A 10,840-nucleotide genomic window follows, 5' to 3' on the forward strand; every position below is an offset into this window, starting at 1 on the left:
GAGGAAGAGCAAACTTTGGACCAAGATAAATCAGATTTTTTTCAATGCAACAAAGAGCTAGGAACTGAAGAGAAGCAGAGAGTTAGGAAACCACGTGTAGAAATGACTTAAAAACTCACGGTCTGCAACAAAATTGAATTCAAAAGGCTCACAGCATTTTAGTCATCATCTCAATGGAGGGAGAGGACTAGAATGTATAGGCTATGTCAATATTGTATACGGTACAGAATATACTATATATGGAGTATATTACTCAGATTTTGGCCTTGGAGTGAGTTTTGTTTTAATCATTTCATAGAATACTGCAATTGCTGATGATGCCAACCACTGTTATCCATCCGTAATTACTGTTAGACCGAGTGGCCTGACCCCATCTCAGAAACAAGCTAAAAGTCAACACATCGCTGTGGGCCAAGAGTCACCTTCAGGCTTCCTTCAGCTACTGGGACCAATCACAGATTTGCCGCCATTTCAAAACTGTGATTGGCTCTGAGTATCTCACTCCACCCCATGCCCTTCATTGCTGCCTGGATTCATGGAGATTCCTGATTGGCTGTCATCATTGGTGATGTCATTCCCTGGTTGAGTGCAGGATGACCCAGGAGTATAAATACAAGAGTTTGTAAGAAAGAGGCTCAGTTCTAGAGTTGTTTAGGTGCTAGTGAGTAGGAATAGTGATGATGGCTTCCCAAGTGTGTCAGAACTACCACAAGGACTGTGAGGATGCTATTAACAAGCAGATCAACCTGGAGATCTATTCCTCCTATGTTTACCTCTCCATGGTGAGCCTTGATTGTCTCATTTTACAATTAAGACAATGGATTTTAATGTAATTATGCTAATACCCAGAGTTTTTCTTGTTTAATGAGCTGAGTGTTTAAATGTAGATTACTCCTTCTGTGAGTGTGGTCCTCTTGGCTGGGTATCTTAATCATTAGAATCTCTATAATGTAGATGTAGGTCATTTGTCCAATTTGAGTCTATCTGAAGAGCATCCCACCTCCCCTATCCTTGTGACCCTGCACTTCCCATGGCTAACCCACCTAGCCTGGCCACTATCAGCAATTTAGCATAGCTGATCAACCTAATCTGCCCATATATGGGCAGTGAGAGGAAACCCACACAGATATGGAGAGAATGTGCATGTGAAGTTCACAATTTCCTGAGGGTTAATCAAACCCTTGTCTGTGACACTGGTAGTGCTAACTGCTGAGCCACACTGACCACCTGGTTAGCAACCTGCTCTGTCTTTTTATAATGGTTTGGTTCTGTTCTGAAGTGTACAGTGTCAGGAAAAAGCTGAACATTCATTAAATGTTTAATACTGGATGCTTCCATGAAGCAATTAGAGTATTAGTTTTTAATATCTTAGTCTCATTAGCTCCTCCCCAAAAGGATCCAATAATGTTGCTGACTTGGGTGGGGTGATGGGGGAGGAGAGGAATGTTTCTCTGGACATGGTAGGTAACATCAATGCTGTGATAAACTTTCACCTGTTTTTTTAAGTGACTTGTAATGCAGTCATTTGCTAAATAGCTTACTATTTAACTCCTATTGATAAGCTGGCAATGAAATTTGAGTCTTGGCTTCTGTTTGCAGTCCTTTTACTTTGACTGGGATGATGTTGCCCTGTGTCACTTTGCTGAGTTCAAGGAGCAGTCCCATGAGGAACAGGAACATGCTGAGAAACTGATGGCATTCCAGAATAAATGTGAAGGCTGAGTCCTCCTGCAGGTGATCAAGGTTAGATTCTATCTCTTGCAGAGTAAATGTAAATTGTGTAGCTTCCTGCTTGTATAATGGTCTTGCTGTTCTAGACTCTCCTGTACATCTCCAGGTTGAGATGAGTGAAGTGTCTTGATAGAAAGTCTCAGCTTGAAGTGAGTTGGTTTTGCTAATCCTCTAGTCGCTACAAGACTAGCAGCAAATCTGAATGCTCCGAATGAAGGGGCTTTAGCACTGAATTTGCCCAAATGTCAGTTTGGACTATGATACATTGTTGTAGACTTGCCTGAATAAAGGTGATTTCATCCTACTGTTTCAGTCAGTTTTTAGTTCTGATCTGTCAGCAGTTCATAATGATGGATCAAATGACCTTCTCTGAATTTTGAATTGATTTTAATCCTTTGGTTGGATTTGGTACAGAGATTATCATCTGTTTCCATCTACTTGCCCTCTAATGAGTCTTGGACCTTCTAACCACACTAATGACCACCTTTCTCCCTCCAGAAGCCAGAGCAGGATGAGTGGGGCAATGGTCTGGAGGCAATGCAGAGAGCTCTGCAGATGGAGAAGGATGTGAACCAGAGTCTGCTAGATCTGCACAAACTCGCCTCTGGCAACATGGACCCTCATGTGAGTTTCTGATGGGATGAATGTTTCAAGGGAGCTGAAGGTGACATGGGAATCTGCTTGTTCCACAAGCATAGGCTTGCAACTGGCCCAAGTGTTTTTAGAGCAGCAGCCATCCTTAAAATAGATGTTAGTCACTGATATGCCCCCTGGTGACTTGGTGTGAGGTGTATGTATTTAGGAACTTCCTCCCAGTTCAGTGGAATGATAGCTTGACCCTTGTGGGCAAACCCAGCTTTCTATAACCATTTCTGCAATAGCATAGTTGCAGCTAAAGCTATTCCAGTCTGTTCATTATGTTTCTGGAGAACAAGCTGCTCTCAAATAACAGCACTTGTACCCACCCACATCACTGCAAAATTGCAACGGTGTGATTCTTGATGCATATATCTGCTCTAGCTTTACACTCTGGCTGCTTGTTCCAGCTGTGTGTCCTCCTGGAGAGGCACTACTTGGATGAGCAAGTGAAGATGATCAAGAAGCTGGAAGATCACATCACCAACCTGAAGAGACTGGGAGCCCCTGACAATGGCATGGGAGAGTACCTGTTTGACAGGCTCACCCTGAGCTGAATGGGATTTTGGAATCCCATCAGTGCTGTAAATGGACTTAATGTTTATAAACCTTCTCTATTCTCTTGTTGAATTTGGAAATAAAATCTCCATAATGAAGAATCATCCTTGTGTAATTGAATAACTGATTATGTTCAGATCTAAGATATTTAGCTATATGGCAGGTGATTCTGTGACATCTTTGACATAATTTGAACTCTTTTCTAATCAACCCATTTTGAATGTTAATCACCTGTCAGGTGGGGCTCATCTGACCATCCTGGTCTAGGGATGCTGTCACTACACCACAAGCTTTTCTTAAACATGCTTTTGCAGTTTCTTATTCTTCCTGACTGTTAAGAATCAGTGGTCAATCTTCTTCTGAATTTGCAGAAACATTAAAAACCTAAAGAGACAGCTGTTGTATCAGTGCAGTTTAACATCTGACAGTTTCAGATATCTACCATTCTCCTGTTTGACTAATCTCTTTGGGAGTCTGATCTGGCCTACATGTGACTCCAGATGTAGTTGGCTCTTGATTATATTGAGTGAAAAAGCCTAGGCTGCCACTTGGTTAGAAAACTTTTTTCCACAGGTTTAATACTAGGTGGTCTGATCTCTCCTTTTATCCTTTTACTTTCTACCCGAAGCACTGGAAATTAACAGCTAACACAGCCCTGAGTTTATTACAAGCAGCTGTGCCCCAATGCCAAACTTCAGAAAGCACTCATTATCCAAACAGCAGCCTGCTTATAGCTGTACTACTCTCTACCCCCAGGCTTGCGAGACACACCAGTGATACAGCCTCTTGTTGTATAGAGGTGGGAGGCCATTGCCCTGGGAGTCCCCCACATGGCCACTGGCCCCCATTTTGTCTCAAGCATGCAATTAAATGGGCAAGGAATCCTGACGCTTACCATGCGTTGCTCTCCATAGCTAACTGAATCTTCATCCTCCAGATAATGCAGTGCTCAGAGGCAGCACTGAGGAGGGCAAGGGTGCAGAAGTGAGACATTATCATGCAGGAGTTAAATCTGGTCCTGGATGTAGATTCTCAGGCTGTAATTTGTTAAACAATTTCCTGCACTCTACCTTCCAAGGACCATATTTTGCTGGGATGAGGAAATACCAAAAGAATTAATACCAAAAGAATTGACTCTAGTCCTGAGATACTCCACCTGTTCATATTTTTTTTTTTTAAAAATCTTGCGTCAAATACAATCGACTTCATCCTTACAGAAGAAGGAATGGATGGTAGAGCTCCTGAGGTTGACAGGATAAAGCTCTACATGAAACTTAACAGCAATGGGAGTAATAGGATTCTGATAGAGGCATCCTGTCCATTTTCCCCCAATGTGAGTGGTTGGTTTACAGATTTGCTGCAGGCTATCTAGTGCAGGTTAATATCCTTCAACTGCTGTGATCAATGTCAGTGTCCCTGACCTCTTCTGGACCTGACAAGAGATGCTTCAAACCTTCATATGTCATTTTATTCAACATCTTGTACAGGGAGAAATATTCATTTACAAACCCGTCAAACCCTAAGATGAATTGGGGAGCTCTGACCTGGAAGACTGATGCTATCAGTTTGAGAACAGTCAAAGCAACTAAAATCATTCCACCAATGCCAAGTATCCATGAGATAATTAGGAAAAATGCATGCACGTAGAATAGGAAGATACCATGGGACATGGTTGGGAATTAGGAAGGGTGAAGGTGATAGAGAGAATGGCTGCCAACTTTGATTGACAAAATTTGACTCTCACTCCCAGGGATCTCTACATGGGCTTCGGTTTCATATTGATAGATTGACGTAGATGAAGGAATAGAGAGATATATGTCCAAATTTCCTGACGAAACAATGCTAAGCGACAGAGTAGATGGTGTGGATGGGACCTGAAAGTTTGCAACAAGCCATTGTTAAAATGAATGAGCAAACAGTAGCAGGCAGGGCTCAATGTGAGGAAGAGTGAGGCCATCCACTTTGGAACAAGAAAGAGAAATTAGCTAAACTGTGACATTTGGGGAACAGAATTGGTGGTGGGCATGAGGTTATGGGATTCATCCACAGAAATTACAAGATCTAGTGGACAGACACAAAAATGCCTGGAATACAATGAGCTAGATATTAGAGCCGTAGAGTCATTCAGCACCGATGAGGTCCTTCATTCCATCGGGTCTGTGCTGACCTATCTACACTAATCTCACTTTCTAGCACTTAGCCCATAGCCTTGAATGTAATGACACTTCAAGTGTTCATCCATGTACGTTTCAAAAGTTGTGAGGTTTCCCATCTCAACTACCCTCCCACACAGTGCATTCCAGACTTCCACCACGCCCTCTGGGTGAAAAATGTTTTCGGCAAATCCCCTCTAAACCTCCTGCTCTTCACCTTAAAATGATGCCCCCTCGTTACTGATCAGACAGTTCTGATACCATTTATTAAATGCCAGTGAGTGCATATCTACAATACTGTATTCAGTCTTGATCTATTAGTATGTGAGGGAATGCAGCACGGGATGACAGCAGGTCTAAAGGGTTAAACTATGAAGGCAATTTGCATTGAAGATGAAATTCAGGTATTTTGATAGCTCCTTCCAAAGCCACAGCCACTTCCATCTGGTCGGACAAGGGCAGTAGATACATGGGAACATCACCCCCTGCAAGGTTCCCTCTGAGCTATCCACCATCCTGGCTTGGAAATATATTACCGTCCCTTCAGTGTTACTGGGTCGGATTTCTGGAATTCTCTCCTTAGGGGCACTGTGAGTCTATCTGTACCAGATGGACATTGCAACGGTTCACGAAGGCAACTCACCACCACCTTCTCAAGGGGAAACTAGGGATGGGCAATAAAGACTGGCCCTGCCAGTGATGCCAACATCCCACGACAACATTTTTTAAAACCCCGTGTTCCTATGAGTGTAGAAGAACAAGGAATAATTATAACTAAGATTTTAAGGTGATTAATTGATTTGATAGGGTCAACGGGGGAAAAATGATATCCTCGGGTGGGATATTTTCGGACAAGGGGGAGTCGGTGGAGACAGCAGCATAACCTAAAGGTTAGAGCTCATCCATTAGGGATGGTGTTCAGAAGCTCTTCCTCACACACACAATACTGGAAATCTAAGCCTTGCTCTCCCAAAAGCTTGGGAATAAATTGAACATTTGAATCGGAGATTCTTGGCTGTTGTTAAGTAACCCATTTATTTTTTACTAGGTGATGGCCTCGTGGTATGATTGCTGGACTATTAATCCAGAGACCCAGACCATGTTCTGGGGACTCTGGTTCAAATCCCACCAGAGTAAATGGTGGAATTTGAATTCAATAAATATCTGGAATTTAAGAATCTAATGATGACCGTGAGTCCATTGTCAATTGTCGGAAAAACCCATCTGATTCTCTAATGTCCTTTCGGGAAGGAAACTGCCATCTTTACCTGGTCTGGCCTACATGTGACTCCAGACCCACAGCAATGTGGTTGACTCTTAACTGCCCTCTGGGCAATTAGGGATGGGCAATAAATGCTGCCTGGCCAGCAATGCCCTCATCCTGTGTGAAGGGATAGTTAAAGTGATGTACAAACAAAGCAAGGGTGATGTGAGAAAAAAAAAACATTTTTACACAGAACGTAGTTAGTGTATGCAATGTGCTGCCTGGAAATGTGGGAGAGGCAGGTACAATTGAAGCTTTCAAGAGAGCATTGGGTTTTCTTTTGGGATAGTAGTGATGTGCGGGGATATGGCAAGAGATTAGCACAATGGATCTGGTGCAGCACAATTGACCAAATGGCCTGCTATGGCACTATAATTTTTTTTAATATTCACTTGTGGGACAAGGGGAGTCATGGCCTGGGCGAGTATTTATTGTACATTACTAGATTCCCCTTGAGAAGGTGGGGGTGAGCTGCCTTCTTGAACCGCTGCAGTCCATGTGCTATAGGTCAACCCCAATGACCTTAGAGAGGGAATTCCAGGATTTCGACCCAGAGACACTGAAGGCACGGCAATATATTTCCAAGTCAGGATGGTGAGTGGCTCGGAGGGGAACTTGAAGGTGGTGGTGTTCTCATGTGTCTGCTGCCCTAGTCCATCTGGATGGAAATGGTCATCAGTTTGGAAGGTGTAATCTGAGGATCTTTGGTGAATTTGTGATGGGATTCTACGATTCCGCAATATGGAAGAAGGTGGTTTGTATGGAATTGAAAAGCAGACCGGCCAAGATCTAATTAAATACTGAAATAGATTTGAGGGGCTGAGTGGTCTCCTCCTGTTCCCATGGTCCAAACTGTTGAAACCTGCCGGTTTTCCACAGCTCTGATTGGCTCTGGTTTGTACATAGCTCCCCCCAACACCTCTCCCTAATTAATGCCTGTATTCATGGGAGATTCCTGATTGGAAATCGCCAACAGCCAATCATTATTGGTGATAACATTTCCTGTTGGGATGCAGGATTCCCATTCACATAAATACTAGAGCTCATGGGAAGTGGGGTTAGGCTGTTGTTTGAGTTTACCTTTTGTAAGTAGGTGTGAAGATGGCTTCCCAAGTGTGTCAGAACTACCACAAGGACTGTGAGGATGCTGTTAACAAGCAGATCAACCTGGAACTCTATTCCTCCTATGTTTATGTCTCCATGGTGAGCCTTGTATCTTTTGGGTCCTCTTTCAAAATTATTAATATTTCACTGCATTCTGAGTAAGTAGCTGTGTTGTTAGTGACCTGTAGTTTAAGATTTATTTCTAATGTCTGACTCCCCTGCCAAGTAAATTAGCTGAGATAGAAGTCTGTTGAGTCCTCTAATTATCATGTTCTCTTTAAATGGTTAAATCTGAGACTTCTGTGGGTTGATTTAACATGAATTATTCTAATCTCTATAAACATTCCAATTCCTTTAGTTAATGGTAAAATTGAATGAATGTTTGGCTGTATTGGGGGTGAGAAACTAGCTGGTCTATTTATGGCTTTCTACCCCCACCCCCCTGCCCCCCCCCCCCCGCCCCCCAACAACTATGATTAAATCTTCCTTGCCTGAGCTGCGTTACTAATCCATGCAAAGGTTCAATGTTAGACTGTTTAGATGGTTCTTCTGCACCCCCTCCCTGACTAGCAAGGGCAGGAAGTCTTTGTGAAATTAAGTACAGTGTAAGCTGAACGCTAACCAAAAAATTATTGCTGTCTCTCTGGACTCAACATCTACCACTTCCTAACATGATCTAGCAAACACAGGGATGGGGTTTGCCAGATGGTCAGAAATGACTAGATTTCAAAGCAGCTGAAGCCAATATCTTGACTAAAATTGAAGTCTCTAACTTGAAGCCAGGTGGAGAATGAGTAACCAAGTCCTTAGCTTTCAGAATTTCTGGGTCTGTTTTAACTTGATTTGTCTCCCTCTTTCCCCACAGTCCTTTTACTTTGACCGGGATGATGTTGCCCTGTGTCACTTTGCTGAGTTCTTCAAGGAGCAGTCCCATGAGGAACAGGAACATGCTGAGAAACTGATGGCATTCCAGAATAAACGTGGAGGCTGAGTCCCCCTGCAGGTCATCAAGGTTGGGCTTTTAACCCCATTTTTGAAGGGGAAAGCTTGAGGGTTTACTTTGAAAGAAGTCTTTATTTTGAATAGTCTAAATTTGTTTCTGCACCTGCATGGACTCAAACATTTAAGAGTTGTTGGCTCTTAGAGCCACTTGCTCAGTTGGATTAATCAGAAACAACTGATTGAGATGAGCACTTCTGTATGACATGTACCTGACTTAAACTTTTGGTTTTAAGAAATCTGGTGTTCATTTTTTTTAAAACATGACATTTAGGAATTTAATTGAGCTCCTTTAATGGGCAAATTGCAATGGAATTTGAGGCTTCATTGGACTGAAATGCCAAGTGATTTCCACTATCATCCTGGTGGTCTTAAATGATAGACCATTGGAAACATCAGGGCTGGAGTCACTTAGATGACTTGAACATGTTGCATTTTCCCCCATTGTAGCTGGGACTGACTTGGAAGTAGAATAGTCTGGTAATTCACTGACACCAGCAATTGTCTATCAGGGTGGATGGGAAACAGACTTCAAACACTGCATCAGGCACGCTAAGCTCCCAGCACTAACATCACACTTGCCTTGTGTGCTTTCTGATTCCTAATGTGTTTTTGTTAGGATGTGGCAGGTTATGCCCCCTCCCCCTTCTATGCCACCCTCAGCTTTTGAAATCTGCAACACCTAAAATCAAGTCTATTAGCTTTAAAAGGTGCAGCCTTCAGTTCTAGTCCAAACTCCCAGAGGAGCTTCTCCTCTGACTTTTTTTTCAGAAGCCAGAGCAGGATGAGTGGGGCAATGGTCTGGAGGCAATGCAGAGAGCTCTGCAGATGGAGAAGGATGTGAACCAGAGTCTGCTGGATCTGCACAAACTCTCCTCTGGCAACATAGACTTGCATGTGAGTACCTCATGAAGAATTTTCACCTGAAGGTGATATGGCATTGGTCCTTGAGGTTAAACGTGCCTATTCACATCAGCACTGTACACAAGTACAAAGATGCTTTGTTTAGAGTGAACTCTTCTCTTTCTCCAGCTGTGACTTCCTGGAGAGGCACTACTTGGATGAGCAAGTGAAGATGATCAAGAAGCTGGGAGATCACTTCACCAACCTGAAGAGACTGGGAGCCCCTGAGAAGAGCATGGGAGTGTACCTGTTTGACAGGCTCACTGAGCTGAGTGGGAATTGTGGTCATAATTGTAAGTGACTTCTTGCTAATTCTCCAGGTTTTTCCCATCTGCTGTTTGTAAAAATTAATTAGTCAGTGACAACTGATGCTTGTCTAATTCTGAAGTGATTTTGGGGGGAGAACTCAACAGGTCTAGGTAGCATTTGAGAAGAGAAAGCAGAGTTGATACTTGCGCTCCAGTAACCAGTCATCAAGTTAAGACACTTTTTTGCAGTGATGGATAGTGGTTTCAGTTGGATAAATGTTAGCTGACAATGGCCACAGCTGTTCGAGCACTAAAACAGGAGCAAAGGGATGTTCATTCCCCTCTTTCAAACTAATACTAATACAGACCACTCAATTGTTTGAATTTACCCCATTTGATTAGATCAGCCATGATTTGATTTTCAATGTTAATCTGCAATTCCTGCCTTAAAACTTTCTATTTAACAAATCTATCCACTTCTGCCTTAGTATTCAGTAAGTCTGATTCCAGTTCTTTAACCGTCAGGATTTTCCACCAGCTAGTTCAACTAACACCCTGATCTCTAGTTTCCACTGGAAGATATGTACTCAATATCAATTCTGCCCAGTCCTTTTCGGGCTTGCATACTTAAGTGGCCTCTCACTTTGTATCTGGTAATTCCAACTGCAATCTGTCCTAAAATAGCCTGCCCCCTTTCTCAGGTGTTAGATGAGAAGCTTCTGCCATTGCACAAACATCTTGTTATCCACAAATGTGACCAGTACTGGACCCATTACACCAGGTCTGGTCTCTTCAGTCCCCAGTTTAACCGAAACCTAATGTCCTGTGGTAAATGGTAACATCCAATTAGCTCAAGTTCACAACCAATCCCTGTATCTGCATGCTCATATCCTTATTCATGTAGAACACACATCCTCTGCATCTCCAAACACTGCCTCATCACTTAGATACAATTTTATTTTCATGCCAAAATGGGCAACCTCCTTTTCCTGCATTATGCTTCATTTACAACAGCTTTGCCAACTCAAACCTTTGCATAGAAGCGAGTTCTTGCAGTTTGCTAAAACAAACAAACAAGAGCAGGGGACTGTTGTCAAGCAGAGACCAAGGCGTTCAGGCACATAGCTCCTTGAAAGAGATGTTGCATGTAAATAGGGTGATTGGTAAAGGAGTTCAAGGGTCACAGAAGGCAGGACCATCAGCTATGACTGAATGGTGGTGCAGGCTCAATGGGCCAAAAGGCC

At 42.9% G+C, this 10,840-nt stretch overlaps 2 pseudogenes; both read left to right on the forward strand.

The window, feature by feature from the left end:
• Positions 1–640: 640 nt before the first annotated feature.
• Positions 641–3,029, forward strand: LOC125482050 (annotated as a pseudogene).
• A 4,393-nt stretch (positions 3,030–7,422) lies between these two features.
• On the forward strand, positions 7,423–9,641 carry LOC125482049 (annotated as a pseudogene).
• The last annotated feature ends 1,199 nt before the right edge of the window (positions 9,642–10,840 follow it).

Source organism: Rhincodon typus, unplaced genomic scaffold (assembly GCF_021869965.1).
Source record: "Rhincodon typus isolate 14 unplaced genomic scaffold, sRhiTyp1.1 hic_rhity00005328, whole genome shotgun sequence".
Taxonomy (NCBI): domain Eukaryota; kingdom Metazoa; phylum Chordata; class Chondrichthyes; order Orectolobiformes; family Rhincodontidae; genus Rhincodon; species Rhincodon typus.